The sequence below is a fragment of the Euprymna scolopes genome, chromosome 8 (genome assembly GCF_053919585.1).
Source record: "Euprymna scolopes isolate OS-2025 chromosome 8, ASM5391958v1, whole genome shotgun sequence".
Classification (NCBI taxonomy): domain Eukaryota; kingdom Metazoa; phylum Mollusca; class Cephalopoda; order Sepiida; family Sepiolidae; genus Euprymna; species Euprymna scolopes.
The window spans coordinates 21055061-21075417 of record NC_136489.1 but is presented as its reverse complement, the minus strand read 5'-3'; the positions used below and the strand labels follow the sequence as shown (position 1 = coordinate 21075417).

At 32.3% G+C, this 20357-nt stretch overlaps 1 protein-coding gene across 7 annotated transcripts in view; it reads right to left on the bottom strand.

The window, feature by feature from the left end:
• Positions 1-20357, bottom strand: part of LOC145283502 (dopamine receptor 2-like) — a 1112732-nt gene that overhangs the window by 399870 nt on the left and 692505 nt on the right. The gene's annotated exons all lie outside the window — the stretch shown is intronic.

Genomic DNA, 20357 nt, shown 5'->3' with positions numbered 1-20357 from the left:
CTCTATAACAACGTTGTTGTCTCTATAATAACGTGGTCTCTATAATAACGTTGTAATCTCTATAATAACGTTGTCTCTATAATAACGTTGTTGTCTCTATAATAACGTTGTCTCTATAATAACGTTGTCTCTATAATAACGCTGTTGTCTCTATAATAACGTTGTTGTCTCTATAATATCGTTGTTGTCTCTATAATAACGTTGTCTCTATAATAACGTTGTTGTCTCTATAAAAACGTTGTCTCTATAAAAACGTTGTCTCTATAATAACGCTGTTGTCTCTATAATAAGGTTGTATCTATAATAAGGTTGTCTCTATAATGACGTTCTCTCTATAATAACGTTGTTGTCTCTCTAATAAGGTTGTATCTATAATAAGGTTGTCTCTATAATAACGTTTTCTCTATAATAATTTTGTTGTATCTATAATAACGTTGTCTCTATAATAACGTTGTTGTCTCTATAATAGCGTTAGCTCTATAATAACGTTGTTGTCTCTATAATAACGTTGTCTCTATAATAACGCTGTTGTCTCTATAATAACGTTGTTGTCTCTATAATATCGTTGTTGTCTCTATAAAAACGTTGTCTCTATAATAACGTTGTTGTCTCTATAATAACGCTGTTGTCTCTATAAAAACGTTGTCTCTATAATAACGTTGTCTCTATAATAACGCTGTTGTCTCTATAATAACGTCGTTGTCTCTATAATAGCGTTGTTGTCTCTATAAAAACGTTGTCTCTATAATAACGTTGTCTCTATAATAACGCTGTTGTCTCTGTAATAACATTGTCTCTATAATAAAGTTGTTGTCTCTATAATAACGTTGTTGTCTCTATAATAACATTGTCTCTATAATAACGCTGTTGTCTCTATAATAAGCTCGTTGTCTCTATAATAACGTTGTCTCTATAATAGCGTTGTTGTCTCTATAATAACGTTGTATCTAAAATAACGTTGTTGTCTCTATTATAACGTTGTTTCTATAATAACGTTGTCTCAATAATAACGTTGTTGTCTCTATAAAAACGTTTTTGTCTCTATAATAACGTTGTTGTGTCTATAATAACGTTGTCTCTATTATAACGTTGTTGTCTCTATAATAAAGTTGTTGTCTCTATAATAACGTTGTTGTCTCTATAATATCGTTGTTGTCTCTATAATAACGTTGTCTCTATAATAACGTTGTTATCTCTATAAAAACGTTGTCTCTATAATAACGTTGTATCTATAATAACGCTGTTGTCTCTATAATAATTTCGTTGTCTCAATAATAACGTTGTTGTCTCTATAATAACATTGTCTCTATAATAACATTATTGTCTCTATAATAATGTTGTTGTCTCTATAATAACATTGTTTCTATAATAACGTCGTTGTCTCTATAAAAACGTTGTCTCTATAATAGCGTTGTTGTCTCTATAAGAACGTTGTTTCTAAAATAACGTTGTTGTCTCTATTATAACGTTGTTTCTATAATAACGTTGTCTCTATAATAACGTTGTAATCTCTATAAAAACGTTGTTGTCTCTATAATAACGTTGTTGTGGCTATAATAACGTTGTCTTTATAATAACGTTGTTGTCTCTATAGTAACGTTGTTGTCTCTATAATAACTTGTCTCTATAATAACGTTGTTTTCTCTACAATAACGTTGTTGTCTCTATAATAACGTTGTCTCTATAGTAACGTTGTTGTCTCTATATTAACGTTGTCTCTATAATAAGGTTGTTGTCTCTATAATAACGTTGTCTCTATAATATCGTTGTTGTGTCTATAATAACGTTGTCTCTATAATAACTTTGTTGTCTCTATAATCACGTTATCTCTATAATAACGTTGTTTTCTCTATGACAGCGTTGTTGTCTCTATAATAACGTTGTTGTCTCTATAATAACGTTGTTGTCTCTATAATAACGTTGTCTCTATAATAACGTTGTTGTCTCTATAATAACGTTGCCTCTATAATAACGTTGTTGTCTCTATTATAACGTTGCTTTCTCTATAATAACGTTGTCTCTATAATAACGTTGTTTTCTCTATAATACCATTGTTGTCTCTATAAAAACGTTGTTGTCTCTATAATAACGTTGTTGTCTCTATAATAACGTTGTTGTCTCTACAATTACGTTGTTGTCTCTATATTAACGTTGTCTCAATAATAACGTTGTCGTCTCTATAATAACGTTGTCTCTATAATAACAAAGTTGTCTCTATATTAACGTTGTCTCTATAATAACGTTGTTGTCTCTATAATAACGTTGTCTCTATAATAACGTTGTCGCCTCTATATTAACGTTGTGTCTATAATAACGTTGTCTCTATAATAACGTTGTTTTCTCTATAATAACGTTGTCTCTATAATAACGTTGTTGTCTCTATATTAACGTTGTCTCTATAATAACGTTGTCTCTATAATAACATTGTAGTCTCTATAATAACGTAGTTGTCTCTATAGTAACGTTGCTGTCTCTATAATAACGTTGCTGTCTCTATAATAACGTTGTTGTCTCTATAATAACGTTGTCTCTATAATAACGTTGTTGTCTTTATATTAACGTTGTCTCTATAATAACGTTGTTGTCTCTATAATAACGTTGTTGTCTCTATATAAACGTTATCTCTATAATAACGTTGTTGTCTCTATAATAACGTTGTCTGTAATAAAGTTGTTGTCTCTATAATAACGTTGTCTCTATAATCACGTTGTCTCTATAATAACGTTGTCTCTATAATGACGTTGTTGTCTATAATAGCGTTGTTGTCTCTATAATAACGTTGTTGTCTCTATTATAACGTTGTCTCTATAATAACATTGTTGTCTCTATAATAACGTTGTTGTCTCTATAATGACGTTGTCTCTATTATAACGTTGTTGTCTCTATAATAACGTTGTTGTCTCTATAATAGCGTTGTTGTCTCTATAATAACGTTGTTGTCTCTATAATAGCGTTGTTGTCTCTATAATAACGTTGTCTCTATAATAACGTTGTTGTCTCTATAATAACGTTGTCTCTATAATAACGTTGTTGTCTCTATATTTACGTTCTCTCTATAATAGCGTTGTTTCTATAATAATGTTTTCTCTATAATAACGTTGTCTCTATAATAACTTTGTTGTCTCTATAATAACATTGATGTCTCTATAATAACCTTGTTTCTATAATAAATTTGTCTCTATAATAACGTTGTTGTCTCTATAATAGCGTTGTTGTCTCTATAATAACGTTGTTGTCTCTATAATAACGGTTTGCTGTAAGGCGTGTGTGTGTGTGAGTCTGTGTATAATAACGTTGTGTCTATAATAACGTTGTTGTCTCTATATTAACGTTGTCTCTATAATTACGTTGTTGTCTCTATAATAGCGTCGTTGTCTCTATAATAACGTTGTTGTCTCTATAATAACGTTGTCTCTATAATAACGTTGTTGTCTCTATAATAACGGTTTGTTGTAAGGCGTGTGTGTGTGAGTCTGTGTATAATAACGTTGTGTCTATAATAACGCTGTTGTCTCTATAATAACGTTGTCTCTACAATTACGGTGTTGTCTCTATATTAACGTTGTCTCAATAATAACGTTGTCGTCTCTATAATAACGTTGTCTCTATAATAACAAAGTTGTCTCTATATTAACGTTGTCTCTATAATAACGTTGTTGTCTCTATAATAACGTTGTCTCTATAATAACGTTGTCGCCTCTATATTAACGTTGTGTCTATAATAACGTTGTCTCTATAATAACGTTGTTTTCTCTATAATAACGTTGTCTCTATAATAACGTTGTTGTCTCTATATTCACGTTGTCTCTATAATAACGTTGTCTCTATAATAACATTGTAGTCTCTATAATAACGTAGTTGTCTCTATAGTAACGTTGCTGTCTCTATAATAACGTTGCTGTCTCTATAATAACGTTGTTGTCTCTATAATAACGTTGTCTCTATAATAACGTTGTTGTCTTTATATTAACGTTGTCTCTATAATAACGTTGTTGTCTCTATAATAACGTTGTTGTCTCTATATAAACGTTATCTCTATAATAACGTTGTTGTCTCTATAATAACGTTGTCTGTAATAAAGTTGTTGTCTCTATAATAACGTTGTCTCTATAATCACGTTGTCTCTATAATAACGTTGTCTCTATAATGACGTTGTTGTCTATAATAGCGTTGTTGTCTCTATAATAACGTTGTTGTCTCTATTATAACGTTGTCTCTATAATAACTTTGTTTCTATAATAACATTGTTGTCTCTATAATAACGTTGTTGTCTCTATAATGACATTGTCTCTATTATAACGTTGTTGTCTCTATAATAACGTTGTTGTCTCTATAATAGCGTTGTTGTCTCTATAATAACGTTGTTGTCTCTATAATAGCGTTGTTGTCTCTATAATAACGTTGTCTCTATAATAACGTTGTTGTCTCTATAATAACGTTGTCTCTATAATAACGTTGTTGTCTCTATATTTACGTTCTCTCTATAATAGCGTTGTTTCTATAATAATGTTGTCTCTATAATAACGTTGTCTCTATAATAACTTTGTTGTCTCTATAATAACATTGATGTCTCTATAATAACCTTGTTTCTATAATAAATTTGTCTCTATAATAACGTTGTTGTCTCTATAATAGCGTTGTTGTCTCTATAATAACGTTGTTGTCTCTATAATAACGGTTTGCTGTAAGGCGTGTGTGTGTGTGAGTCTGTGTATAATAACGTTGTGTCTATAATAACGTTGTTGTCTCTATATTAACGTTGTCTCTATAATTACGTTGTTGTCTCTATAATAGCGTCGTTGTCTCTATAATAACGTTGTTGTCCCTATAATAACGTTGTCTCTATAATAACGTTGTTGTGTTAAAGAGCATCTCTCCCCCCCTCTCTGGCTTTCTTACTCTTTCTATTTTCTCTCTGTGTGTCTCTATTAGAGAATAGAGAAAGAGAGAGGGAGAGGGAGAGAGAGAGAGAGAGAGAGAGAGAGGTGAATAACGTGGACAGTGGACACGTTTGCAAAAGAAGGGTCAGCTGACCAGATGACGTGGTATCATGTGATGAGGTTAGCTGATTCTTTCTTGGCAGTTGGGTTTTCGGGTGTTGAATAAGACAGACGGCTTTTCAGCTGTCCCCCCCCCTGGGCTGGGGAGGACGCTGACGTGTATCATCAAACAAGCAAGGTTCACCTCCATTCTGTGTCGACCTTTGGAAGGTGAATAAAAACTATAAAACCATTTCATCGTCTTGGAGTGAATTCTTCATCCAACAGGCCAGCTCCCCTCCAAGAGACAATGAAAACCAGAGGAACAACCGACGACACATGAATAAAGGTATGTTAAGAAATACATGTCCACAAACACACACCCACGTACACGAATCTCCTTGACAAAATCTCCTTTATGACCCCCCCGAATATATAACATATTCGTTTTGGTGCTCGTGACTAAGTCGCATCACCGATGCGATAATCGAACCTGTGTTTAAGAAAATACAACGTGGAAGCATGGAGATTTAGTGTCAAGAAAAAAGAAATAGACTAAAAAAAAAAAAGAAAAGAAAAAGGACAAGAAAAAACAATAAAATGTATGGAAAAAAAAAGAAAAAGAAAGAACAGTAAAAAAAAAAAAAATAGAAATCAACACACACACAACGTAGGGTCCATTAAAACACTAGGCGAATTAGAAAAATAATTAAGAAAAAAAAAAGAAAAAAAAGAAAAGCAATACACACGTACAACCTTTTCACGAAGAAAGAAAAGGAAGACATACAGACACACAGATGTAAAACTTTATATATAGAAAATAGTTAAAAAAAAATATTTATCGTATTGGGAATTAGCTCGATATGAACGAAGAAAAATATCACTTAATGTCAAAATTAGAAGGGAAAACGAAAAATGACCTTATTTTGTAAATTTTTAACAACGGCCAGTGAGAAAACCAAAAAGAAACGAGCCTTACCACAAAGATAAACATGTCAATCAAAAATATGTGTTATGAATATTTCGTGTCATTTTTAAATTGTGAACTAAATGTAACTTTTAATGAAAAACGATATGTACTTTTGATGAAAAACAATGGATAGGTTCTGAAATGTGATTTTTTTTTTCCTTTTTTTCACTAATTGAACGATTTTATTTCTTAGGAATTTTTTTTTTTTTTTCTTACATGGACAATTTTAGTTCCATCGAGTTGTCTGAGACTTTATAAGTGAGTCGTTTTATTTTATTTTAGAAACGACTGTATTTTAATTGTAAATGTCTAGGTATTTTTTTTGTAAACGACTGTGGTTTTTCTTTAATTTTGAATTCTGTGGAATGGTAAAAGATGATGCACTATGCAGTCGACCTACTTGCTGACGTGGACAAAATTTTGTTGTTTGGATTTTATTTATTGCTAAGATGGGACTTTGTGATTGCTTATAGGATATTTTTGGTATTTTTAAATTTATTTTTTATGTAATTGATGTGTTCTAAAATGGTATTGTGCAGGATTTTCTTACTCTGTGACATGTATTTTTTTTTTTCGCAGAATGGGGAGGTGGAATCTTGCTTGTGGGGTCTATGGAAAGAAGGATTAATAAAAGAAAAAATGTGTTTTTAATTAATTAAATAGTAATAATAAAATAGGGAGAAAGAAATAAGATTTAAACAGTGTAATAAATGATTTAAAAAAAAAAAAAAAAAAAGTTTCGGAAGAGTCAAAGGTTCAGTCGGTATTAATTTCAATTTTCGAAAAGTAGAATAAATGTTCTATTCGACATGAGTGACGTTTTGACTACATAAGTAAGGTAGAAAAAAAGGATAAATATAGGGTTAAATAAACTATATGAAGAAATGAAAGAAAAAAGTGGGGCGTGAATGGAATTTAATTTCTGTGGCAAGCATGTTAGAATTTTGGAGAGGTGTTGAATTACATGGGTAGTTATTAATTTCATTATTCTCGGGAAATGATTCGAATTTTATTTTTTTTATCGTGATTTCTGTTGATTTCGAGTAGAATCAACATGGAGCAAGTTTGAGTACTTCATGTGTGGAAATCCGATGTTTTCCGTGAAGCTATGTGTCTTCAAGGCAGGTTGCGCTTACCGACTTTGGAAAAAAAAAAGAAAGTTTTTTCTGACATAGCAGTGAACGGAATGTATTCTGTCCAGCGTGAGCGGATCTAGTTGTAATCAACTTCAGGGAGCAAATGAAATGCCCTCTGACATGGTGTAAGGGGCAGAGGGGGTGCAATGGCTGACGTGGCCATTATGTTACGAATCGCTCAAGAGAAGATGAATGAAATATGTATGCAAGTACTTAGGAAAATAAAATGTTACCATATTGTGAATTAAAGGTACCAAAATTAAAAAAAACCCATGCTGGGTGAATTTAATTGGTATTATTAAATTAAATTATTTTGGAATAGATTTGGTTGGTTTAGTTATATTTTAGGGACGTTTAGCGCGTAGTTGCATTTTTTTTCATGAGAATTACAAGGCGATTAGGCTGTAGAAAGCAGTTTTTTCTGTTGTTTTATTTTTTTTTTTATAAGCCACGGTATTGTCACAAATTAGAAAATTTGGCAGGGGAAATACTATTTTAGAGTAATGAGAACCCTGTTAAAACAATACTAGTGGTTCCAGTGAGTTGGAAGATGCCACGTAGGCCCAAGCAACGGCAATAAGTCTTGTCCAACAAAAGTCTGGCGTGCGAGGTCGCGATAATTCCTCAGGGTACGGAGCGACTGGACAGTCGGTACCAAGCCTAATCACGGGGAGATAGAAGAAAGGGAAAGATGCAGATTACGTAAGGGACAAGATAGAGCCTTATTATTTTTTTTATTTTTTTAGAGGAATGTGTGAGGGATATCTGGGTTGGAATCTTGGGACTTGCTGGGAATGCGGAAAAATCACAAAGGGAAAACTACTTAGTTAGAAATCGATGGCGCATTAGTTAGGGAGTGATGATTCCGTATCTTGTCGGGTTCCAGGAACTCAAACAGGCTCCGAGTGAATCAGTGTGAAGGCGTATCTTGACTTAGACCAACCAAGGGAGTTAGTAGAAGAGCTTTGTGAAGTCCCGAAGTAGTAGATTGAATAGAACAAAGCTCCAGTAATAGGACCACTCAGAGAAAGACGTCAGGGCATTACAGTAAAGGAAAAAAAAAAAACTGGGACTTAGGCCTATGCTGAAAGTCGAGAACGCGAGTGGGATGGTTGGGTCGGTAGAGCATCAGACTTTTAATCTGAGGGTCTGGGGTTCGAGTCCCCATGCGATAAAGCTACCACCAACATGGAGCATCCGACGTTCTGGCCGTAATTGCGATATGCTGGCCCCATTTCGAAAAAGTGATCGAAAATGGAGTCTCCATTTGTTTGGCCAAGTGGTCCAAATAAAGAGCAGAGTCAGTGGAAAATATCCAACAATGCGACCGCCTAGACAAGATGTATATCTGCAAAGCTGTATCTTTGTCTAACTTGGAAGCAAGTTAATGTCGAGGAGGGACTTTCGAGAAGCAGCAGAAGGGTTGATAGTGTAGTAGAAGAGTACTGGTGCCTGATCTTTCTTGGAAAAGGGGTGAGTCCGGAAAGTGAAAAAATAAAGATGTACTTCGGACATAATTATTTTTTTTAGTTAGTTAGTTATTAAAAATGTATGGCTTGCCATACATTTTGATAAAAAAGGGGTGGAGGAATGTTAAAGAGCATCTCTCCCCCCCTCTCTGGCTTTCTTACTCTTTCTATTTTCTCTCTGTGTGTCTCTATTAGAGAATAGAGAAAGAGAGAGGGAGAGGGAGAGAGAGAGAGAGAGAGAGAGAGAGGTGAATAACGTGGACAGTGGACACGTTTGCAAAAGAAGGGTCAGCTGACCAGATGACGTGGTATCATGTGATGAGGTTAGCTGATTCTTTCTTGGCAGTTGGGTTTTCGGGTGTTGAATAAGACAGACGGCTTTTCAGCTGTCCCCCCCCCCCTGGGCTGGGGAGGACGCTGACGTGTATCATCAAACAAGCAAGGTTCACCTCCATTCTGTGTCGACCTTTGGAAGGTGAATAAAAACTATAAAACCATTTCATCGTCTTGGAGTGAATTCTTCATCCAACAGGCCAGCTCCCCTCCAAGAGACAATGAAAACCAGAGGAACAACCGACGACACATGAATAAAGGTATGTTAAGAAATACATGTCCACAAACACACACCCACGTACACGAATCTCCTTGACAAAATCTCCTTTATGACCCCCCGAATATATAACAGTTGTCTCTATAATAACGGTTTGTTGTAAGGCGTGTGTGTGTGAGTCTGTGTATAATAACGTTGTGTCTATAATAACGTTGTTGTCTCTATAATAAAGTTGTCTCTATAATAACGTTGTTGTCTCTATATTAACGTTGTCTCTATAATAACGTTGTTGTCTCTATAATAACGTTGTCTCTATAATAACGTTGTTGTCTCTATATTAATCTTGTCTCTATAATAACGTTGTTGTCTCTATAATAGCGTTGTTGTCTCTATAATAACGTTTCCTCTATAATAACGTTGCCTCTATAATAACGTTGTTGTTTCTATAATAACGTTGTCTCTATAATAACGTTGTTGTCTCGATAATAACTTTGCCTCTATAATAACGTTGTTGTCTCTATAATAAGGTTATCTCTATAATAACGTTATCTCTATAATAACGTTGTTTTCTCTATAATAACGTTGTCTCTATAATAGCGTTACCTCTATAATAACGTTGTCTCTATAGTAACGTTGTTATCTCTATAATAATGTCATCTCTATAATAACGTTGTTGTCTCTATAATAACGTTGTCTCTATAATAACGTTACCTCTATAATAACGTTGTCTCTATAGTAACGTTGTTGTCTCTATAATAACGTAGTCTCTATAATAACGTTGTAATCTCTATAAAAACGTTGTCTCTATAATAACGTTGTTGTCTCTATAATAGCGTTGTTGTCTCTATAATAACTTTGTTGTCTCTATAATAACGTTGTCTTAATAATAACGTTGTTGTCTCTATATTTACGTTGTCTCTATAATAACGTTGTATCTATAATAACGTTGTTGTCTCTATAATAACGTTGTTGTCTCTATATTAACGTTGTCTCTATAATAACGTTGTTGGTTCTATATTAATGTTGTCTCTATAATAACGTTGTTGTCTCTATAATAGCATTGTTGCCTCTATAATAACGTTGTTGTCTCTATAATAACGTTGTTGTCTCTATAATAACGTTGTCTCTATGATTACGTTGTTGTATCTATAATAACGTTGTTGTCTCTATAATAACGTTGTTGTCTCTATAATAACGTTGTTTTCTCTATATTATCGTTGCCTCTATAATAACGTTGTTGTCTCTATAATGACGTTGTTGTCTCTATAATAGCGTTGTTTTCTCTATAATAACGTTGCTGTCTCTATAATAACGTTGTTGTCTCTATAATAACGTTGTTTTCTCTATATTATCGTTGTCTCTATAATAACGTTGTCTCTATAATAACGTTTTTGTCTCTATAATAACGTTGTCTCTATAATAACGTTGTTGTCTCTATATTAACGTTGTCTCTATAATAACGTTGTTGTCTCTATAATATCGTTGTTGTCTCTATAAAAACGTTGTCTCTATAATAACGTTGTTGTCTCTATAATAACGCTGTTGTCTCTATAAAAACGTTGTCTCTATAATAACGTTGTCTCTATAATAACGCTGTTGTCTCTATAATAACGTCGTTGTCTCTATAATAGCGTTGTTGTCTCTATAAAAACGTTGTCTCTATAATAACGTTGTCTCTATAATAACGCTGTTGTCTCTGTAATAACATTGTCTCTATAATAAAGTTGTTGTCTCTATAATAACGTTGTTGTCTCTATAATAACATTGTCTCTATAATAACGCTGTTGTCTCTATAATAACCTCGTTGTCTCTATAATAACGTTGTCTCTATAATAGCGTTGTTGTCTCTATAATAACGTTGTATCTAAAATAACGTTGTTGTCTCTATTATAACGTTGTTTCTATAATAACGTTGTCTCAATAATAACGTTGTTGTCTCTATAAAAACGTTTTTGTCTCTATAATAACGTTGTTGTGTCTATAATAACGTTGTCTCTATTATAACGTTGTTGTCTCTATAATAAAGTTGTTGTCTCTATAATAACGTTGTTGTCTCTATAATATCGTTGTTGTCTCTATGATAACGTTGTCTCTATAATAACGTTGTTGTCTCTATAAAAACGTTGTCTCTATAATAACGTTGTATCTATAATAACGCTGTTGTCTCTATAATAACGTCGTTGTCTCAATAATAACGTTGTTGTCTCTATAATAACATTGTCTCTATAATAACATTATTGTCTCTATAATAATGTTGTTGTCTCTATAATAACATTGTTTCTATAATAACGTCGTTGTCTCTATAAAAACGTTGTCTCTATAATAGCGTTGTTGTCTCTATAAGAACGTTGTTTCTAAAATAACGTTGTTGTCTCTATTATAACGTTGTTTCTATAATAACGTTGTCTCTATAATAACGTTGTAATCTCTATAAAAACGTTGTTGTCTCTATAATAACGTTGTTGTGTCTATAATAACGTTGTCTCTATAATAACGTTGTTGTCTCTATAGTAACGTTGTTGTCTCTATAATAACTTGTCTCTATAATAACGTTGTTTTCTCTACAATAACGTTGTTGTCTCTATAATAACGTTGTCTCTATAGTAACGTTGTTGTCTCTATATTAACGTTGTCTCTATAATAAGGTTGTTGTCTCTATAATAACGTTGTCTCTATAATATCGTTGTTGTGTCTATAATAATGTTGTCTCTATAATAACTTTGTTGTCTCTATAATCACGTTATCTCTATAATAACGTTGTTTTCTCTATGACAGCGTTGTTGTCTCTATAATAACGTTGTTGTCTCTATAATAACGTTGTTGTCTCTATAATAACGTTGTCTCTATAATAACGTTGTTGTCTCTATAATAACGTTGCCTCTATAATAACGTTGTTGTCTCTATAATAACGTTGCTTTCTCTATAATAACGTTGTCTCTATAATAACGTTGTTTTCTCTATAATACCATTGTTGTCTCTATAAAAACGTTGTTGTCTCTATAATAACGTTGTTGTCTCTATAATAACGTTGTTGTCTCTACAATTACGTTGTTGTCTCTATATTAACGTTGTCTCAATAATAACGTTGTCGTCTCTATAATAACGTTGTCTCTATAATAACAAAGTTGTCTCTATATTAACGTTGTCTCTATAATAACGTTGTTGTCTCTATAATAACGTTGTCTCTATAATAACGTTGTCGCCTCTATATTAACGTTGTGTCTATAATAACGTTGTCTCTATAATAACGTTGTTTTCTCTATAATAACGTTGTCTCTATAATAACGTTGTTGTCTCTATATTAACGTTGTCTCTATAATAACGTTGTCTCTATAATAACATTGTAGTCTCTATAATAACGTAGTTGTCTCTATAGTAACGTTGCTGTCTCTATAATAACGTTGCTGTCTCTATAATAACGTTGTTGTCTCTATAATAACGTTGTCTCTATAATAACGTTGTTGTCTTTATATTAACGTTGTCTCTATAATAACGTTGTTGTCTCTATAATAACGTTGTTGTCTCTATATAAACGTTATCTCTATAATAACGTTGTTGTCTCTATAATAACGTTATCTGTAATAAAGTTGTTGTCTCTATAATAACGTTGTCTCTATAATCACGTTGTCTCTATAATAACGTTGTCTCTATAATGACGTTGTTGTCTATAATAGCGTTGTTGTCTCTATAATAACGTTGTTGTCTCTATTATAACGTTGTCTCTATAATAACATTGTTGTCTCTATAATAACGTTGTTGTCTCTATAATGACGTTGTCTCTATTATAACGTTGTTGTCTCTATAATAACGTTGTTGTCTCTATAATAGCGTTGTTGTCTCTATAATAACGTTGTTGTCTCTATAATAGCGTTGTTGTCTCTATAATAACGTTGTCTCTATAATAACGTTGTTGTCTCTATAATAACGTTGTCTCTATAATAACGTTGTTGTCTCTATATTTACGTTCTCTCTATAATAGCGTTGTTTCTATAATAATGTTGTCTCTATAATAACGTTGTCTCTATAATAACTTTGTTGTCTCTATAATAACATTGATGTCTCTATAATAACCTTGTTTCTATAATAAATTTGTCTCTATAATAACGTTGTTGTCTCTATAATAGCGTTGTTGTCTCTATAATAACGTTGTTGTCTCTATAATAACGGTTTGCTGTAAGGCGTGTGTGTGTGTGAGTCTGTGTATAATAACGTTGTGTCTATAATAACGTTGTTGTCTCTATATTAACGTTGTCTCTATAATTACGTTGTTGTCTCTATAATAGCGTCGTTGTCTCTATAATAACGTTGTTGTCTCTATAATAACGTTGTCTCTATAATAACGTTGTTGTCTTTATATTAACGTTGTCTCTATAATAACGTTGTTGTCTCTATAATAACGTTGTTGTCTCTATAATAACGTTATCTCTATAATAACGTTGTTGTCTCTATAATAACGTTGTCTGTAATAAAGTTGTTGTCTCTATAATAACGTTGTCTCTATAATCACGTTGTCTCTATAATAACGTTGTCTCTATAATGACGTTGTTGTCTATAATAGCGTTGTTGTCTCTATAATAACGTTGTTGTCTCTATTATAACGTTGTCTCTATAATAACATTGTTGTCTCTATAATAACGTTGTTGTCTCTATAATGACGTTGTCTCTATTATAACGTTGTTGTCTCTATAATAACGTTGTTGTCTCTATAATAGCGTTGTTGTCTCTATAATAACGTTGTTGTCTCTATAATAGCGTTGTTGTCTCTATAATAACGTTGTCTCTATAATAACGTTGTTGTCTCTATAATAACGTTGTCTCTATAATAACGTTGTTGTCTCTATATTTACGTTCTCTCTATAATAGCGTTGTTTCTATAATAATGTTGTCTCTATAATAACGTTGTCTCTATAATAACTTTGTTGTCTCTATAATAACATTGATGTCTCTATAATAACCTTGTTTCTATAATAAATTTGTCTCTATAATAACGTTGTTGTCTCTATAATAGCGTTGTTGTCTCTATAATAACGTTGTTGTCTCTATAATAACGGTTTGCTGTAAGGCGTGTGTGTGTGTGAGTCTGTGTATAATAACGTTGTGTCTATAATAACGTTGTTGTCTCTATATTAACGTTGTCTCTATAATTACGTTGTTGTCTCTATAATAGCGTCGTTGTCTCTATAATAACGTTGTTGTCTCTATAATAACGTTGTCTCTATAATAACGTTGTTGTCTCTATAATAACGGTTTGTTGTAAGGCGTGTGTGTGTGAGTCTGTGTATAATAACGTTGTGTCTATAATAACGTTGTTGTCTCTATAATAACGTTGTCTCTACAATTACGTTGTTGTCTCTATATTAACGTTGTCTCAATAATAACGTTGTCGTCTCTATAATAACGTTGTCTCTATAATAACAAAGTTGTCTCTATATTAACGTTGTCTCTATAATAACGTTGTTGTCTCTATAATAACGTTGTCTCTATAATAACGTTGTCGCCTCTATATTAACGTTGTGTCTATAATAACGTTGTCTCTATAATAACGTTGTTTTCTCTATAATAACGTTGTCTCTATAATAACGTTGTTGTCTCTATATTCACGTTGTCTCTATAATAACGTTGTCTCTATAATAACATTGTAGTCTCTATAATAACGTAGTTGTCTCTATAGTAACGTTGCTGTCTCTATAATAACGTTGCTGTCTCTATAATAACGTTGTTGTCTCTATAATAACGTTGTCTCTATAATAACGTTGTTGTCTTTATATTAACGTTGTCTCTATAATAACGTTGTTGTCTCTATAATAACGTTGTTGTCTCTATATAAACGTTATCTCTATAATAACGTTGTTGTCTCTATAATAACGTTGTCTGTAATAAAGTTGTTGTCTCTATAATAACGTTGTCTCTATAATCACGTTGTCTTTATAATAACGTTGTCTCTATAATGACGTTGTTGTCTATAATAGCGTTGTTGTCTCTATAATAACGTTGTTGTCTCTATTATAACGTTGTCTCTATAATAACTTTGTTTCTATAATAACATTGTTGTCTCTATAATAACGTTGTTGTCTCTATAATGACGTTGTCTCTATTATAACGTTGTTGTCTCTATAATAACGTTGTTGTCTCTAAAATAGCGTTGTTGTCTCTATAATAACGTTGTTGTCTCTATAATAGCGTTGTTGTCTCTATAATAACGTTGTCTCTATAATAACGTTGTTGTCTCTATAATAACGTTGTCTCTATAATAACGTTGTTGTCTCTATATTTACGTTCTCTCTATAATAGCGTTGTTTCTATAATAATGTTGTCTCTATAATAACGTTGTCTCTATAATAACTTTGTTGTCTCTATAATAACATTGATGTCTCTATAATAACCTTGTTTCTATAATAAATTTGTCTCTATAATAACGTTGTTGTCTCTATAATAGCGTTGTTGTCTCTATAATAACGTTGTTGTCTCTATAATAACGGTTTGCTGTAAGGCGTGTGTGTGTGTGAGTCTGTGTATAATAACGTTGTGTCTATAATAACGTTGTTGTCTCTATATTAACGTTGTCTCTATAATTACGTTGTTGTCTCTATAATAGCGTCGTTGTCTCTATAATAACGTTGTTGTCTCTATAATAACGTTGTCTCTATAATAACGTTGTTGTCTCTATAATAACGGTTTGTTGTAAGGCGTGTGTGTGTGAGTCTGTGTATAATAACGTGGTGTCTATAATAACGTTGTTGTCTCTATAATAACGTTGTCTCTATAATAACGTTGTTGTCTCTATATTAACGTTGTCTCTATAATAACGTTGTTGTCTCTATAATAACGTTGTCTCTATAATAACGTTGTTGTCTCTATATTAATCTTGTCTCTATAATAACGTTGTTGTCTCTATAATAGCGTTGTTGTCTCTATAATAACGTTTCCTCTATAATAACGTTGCCTCTATAATAACGTTGTATTTTCTATAATAACGTTGTCTCTATAATAACGTTGTTGTCTCGATAATAACTTTGCCTCTATAATAACGTTGTTGTCTCTATAATAAGGTTATCTCTATAATAACGTTATCTCTATAATAACGTTGTTTTCTCTATAATAACGTTGTCTCTATAATAGCGTTACCTCTATAATAACGTTGTCTCTATAGTAACGTTGTTGTCTCTATAATAATGTCATCTCTATAATAACGTTGTTGTCTCTATAATAACGTTGTCTCTATAATAACGTTACCTCTATAATAACGTTGTCTCTATAGTAACGTTGTTGTCTCTATAATAACGTAGTCTCTATAATAACGTTGTAATCTCTATAAAAACGTTGTCTCTATAATAACGTTGTTGTCTCTATAATAGCGTTGTTGTCTCTATAATAACCTTGTTGTCTCTATAATAACGTTGTCTTAATAATAACGTTGTTGTATCTATATTTACGTTGTCTCTATAATAACGTTGTATCTATAATAACGTTGTTGTCTCTATAATAACGTTGTTGTCTCTATATTAACGTTGTCTCTATAATAACGTTGTTGGTTCTATATTAATGTTGTCTCTATAATAACGTTGTTGTCTCTATAACAGCATTGTTGCCTCTATAATAACGTTGTTGTCTCTATAATAACGTTGTCTCTATGATAACGTTGTTGTATCTATAATAACGTTGTTGTCTCTATAATAACGTTGTTGTCTCTATAATAACGTTGTTTTCTCTATATTATCGTTGCCTATATAATAACGTTGTTGTCTCTATAATAACGTTGTTGTCTCTATAATAGCGTTGTTTTCTCTATAATAACGTTGCTGTCTCTATAATAACGTTGTTGTCTCTATAATAACGTTGTTTTCTCTATATTATCGTTGTCTCTATAATAACGTTGTCTCTATAATAACGTTTTTGTCTCTATAATAACGTTGTCTCTATAATAACGTTGTTGTCTCTATATTAACGTTGTCTCTATAATAACGTTGTCTCTATAATAACGTTATCTCTATAATAACGTTGTTGTCTATAATAACGTTGTCTCTATAATAGCGTTACCTCTATAATAACGTTGTCTCTATAGTAACGTTGTTGTCTCTATAATAAGGTTGTCTCTATAATAACGTTGTTTTCTCTACAATAACGTTGTTGTCTCTATAATAACGTTGTCTCTATAGTAACGTTGTTGTCTCTATATTAACGTTGTCTCTATAATAAGGTTGTTGTCTCTATAATAACGTTGTCTCTATAATATCGTTGTTGTGTCTATAATAACGTTGTCTCTATAATAACGTTGTTGTCTCTATAATCACGTTATCTCTATAATAACGTTGTTTTCTCTATAACAGCGTTGTTGTCTCTATAATAACGTTGTTGTCTCTATAATAACGTTGTTGTCTCTATAATAACGTTGTCTCTATAATAACGTTGTTGTCTCTATAATCACGTTATCTCTATAATAACGTTGTTGTCTCTATAATAACGTTGTTGTCTCTATAATAACGCGGTCTCTATAATAACGTTGTTGTCTCTATAGTGACGTTGTTATCTCTATAATAATAAAGAAGTAATCTGCATAATCTTTGATTCGTATCCTACGACCGGGCAACGTCGTGCAGCCTGCTAGCAATTGCTCAATTACAGATTTTAATCGAAGCGTAGTATCTGATCTGTCTCCGGTGAAACTATGACCATTTTCATCTTGTACATTTTATTTTGAGTAAAAGAGTATATGCTCTCCGTTAAAAAAAAAGACATCATGTCTAACTTTGCCCTCGTCGGGAAGCAGGTAAATAAGCACAGGTGTTAAATCGAACTGCAGAGGGAGGGGGAATGTAAAGCGAACACCTGGAATTGTTCCAATGTTGCGTGCGTTGGTTACGAGCGGGCGCAGGAACGTGAAGGTTAAAAGTTGCGCTGATAATAATTGAGGGACACTTGGAAAAGTGCCCGAGCCTCGGGAGAAAAGATTGGTTTAGTTAGGAATTTGGGTTAGAGTTGCGGTTGTCCAACCAGTTTGCTGTAAGGCGTGTGTGTGTGTGAGTCTGTGTATGTGTGTGTGTGTGCTTGAGACAGATATATAGAAAGAGACTGAGCGAGATAGAGAGAAAGAAAGAGAGAGAGAGAGTTAGAGAGTGAGAGATAGGGAGAGACAGCGAGAGATAGTAAATATATATATATATATATATATATATATATATATATATATATATAGATAGATAGATAGATAGATAGATATAGATCTATAGATAAATAGAGAAAAAGAGATAGATCGATAGATAGATAGATAGAGAGAGAGGGGGTAGCGGGGAGAGATAGAGAATTAGAGAAAGAGAGAGAGAGAGAGACAGAGGAGCATATGCAGAACACATGCAGCCTCGAAAACATGCTCGCATTCAATATATTTCGGTTATACAAGCAAATTGATAAGACTTGTGAAATGTTAAAATTAAAATTCCATTAAACAGACACAAAATTTTTAGATTTAGAATTAGGTGGAGATAGGTAATTCAAACTTTCCGTAGTTTTTGAATAATGCGTTTTAAATGATTTTGAATAATGCGATTTTAAAAGTTTAAATTAAATTAAACTTCATTTAAAGTAAATTTATCTAATTTCATTCTTTTAAATGACTAATTGTAAATTAGCTTTCCCATTACAAAATTAAATATGGTATAGTATATGAAAAAAGAAAGGAAGCAAATAAAAATAATCGTGATAATCACAAGTAATTATACAACAAATAAACGGGCCCATAATTATATCTCCTTCTCTGTACACAAACGCACATACTTTTTTTTTTACTCATGTTCACCCCTTACAAAACATGTCGCCACTTGAACATAAGGGGCTACTATTTAGGACACAGATGTTAGTTTACGTTACATTTAAAGTTATCCTCGAGCAGTATGTGGGCCTTAGTATACGTGATGCCTATGTAAAAAAATACGGTGTCAGCGTCGGTCTGGCTCGTCGCTAAGAAACGTCCTGGAAAAATGGCCGGTCATTTTCATTTGCATGCGTACAATAATACAGAGCAATTATTAGTTGCCGATACTTGTTGGAAACATTTCAATGACAAAACCTAGCTTTAAAAAACTGTCAGGAACAGCAAGTATCTTTGTGTGTAATTTCATAAAAATCGGTCAAGCCGTTTTTGAGTCTCTAACGAACGAACTCACACACACAAAGTTGCATTTATATATATATATATATATATATACATATATATATATATATATATACACATATATATATATGAGGGAGCCAAAAAGAATTAGAGAACTTTTTAAAAGGAGACTTATCGGGATAATGCATAGCTCAACAATTGAGGTGTAGCTTATATAGAAGTGAAAGTATAAAAGCATGACAATATAGAAATACATACTATTATATACTAAATTTAATCGTGTATCATACACCCCCAGTTGATGCAATCTACTTATTGAATCAACGATTAAATTTCTCATAGTAATTACTGTAGTTCTCTTTCCTTCCTCCCGCCACATTTACGCTCTTTCCCCATTATTTTCCTCCTAGTGTATCGTTAGACGTCACATCTTTAATACGTTACCTTACACCACATCTCCTTTTCTGATCAAAAGTATTAGGCTTCGGAATACTTAAGTGTAAACGGCATATTTATTTTACACTTCTGATTAATATAATCTCCCTAATGAATCAACATTTATACGTATTACTATATATTTCTATATTGTCGTCCTTTTCTTCTTTTTCCTTTCTCTCTCTTTCTCTCTCTCTCTTTCTCTCTCTCACTCTAAATATATATATATTTGTTGTAAAAATCTAATGGATAAACATCTGAAGAAGTTGGTGGGATTAGGATATTTTTACGGAAACATAAATCGTAAAATTGCCAACTCATTAATGAAACAGCTGTAATGGAAAAATCCAGGAAATAAACGAAGGTTATAAAAAAGAAAACGCGAGTCTGAATTTTCAACAAAATTTTGCACTATATATATATATATATATATATATATGTATGTATATATATACATATAAATATATATATATATATATATATATATATATATATATATATATATATATATATATATATCCTATGCTCAACCCTCAACCTGGAGGACACGGGATTAGTCTTTGTCCGGTTTCTATCCGTCAAAGTTTCTGGCAAGGCTGACCATGTCTGCTCCTGCCAGCATAGCTCCAGTAATCATTGAAATGCTCGCGCTCCTTCACCGCGACAAGGTGGTAGTCCAAAAAGGAGCATAAAGCGTAGGGCTAACGACC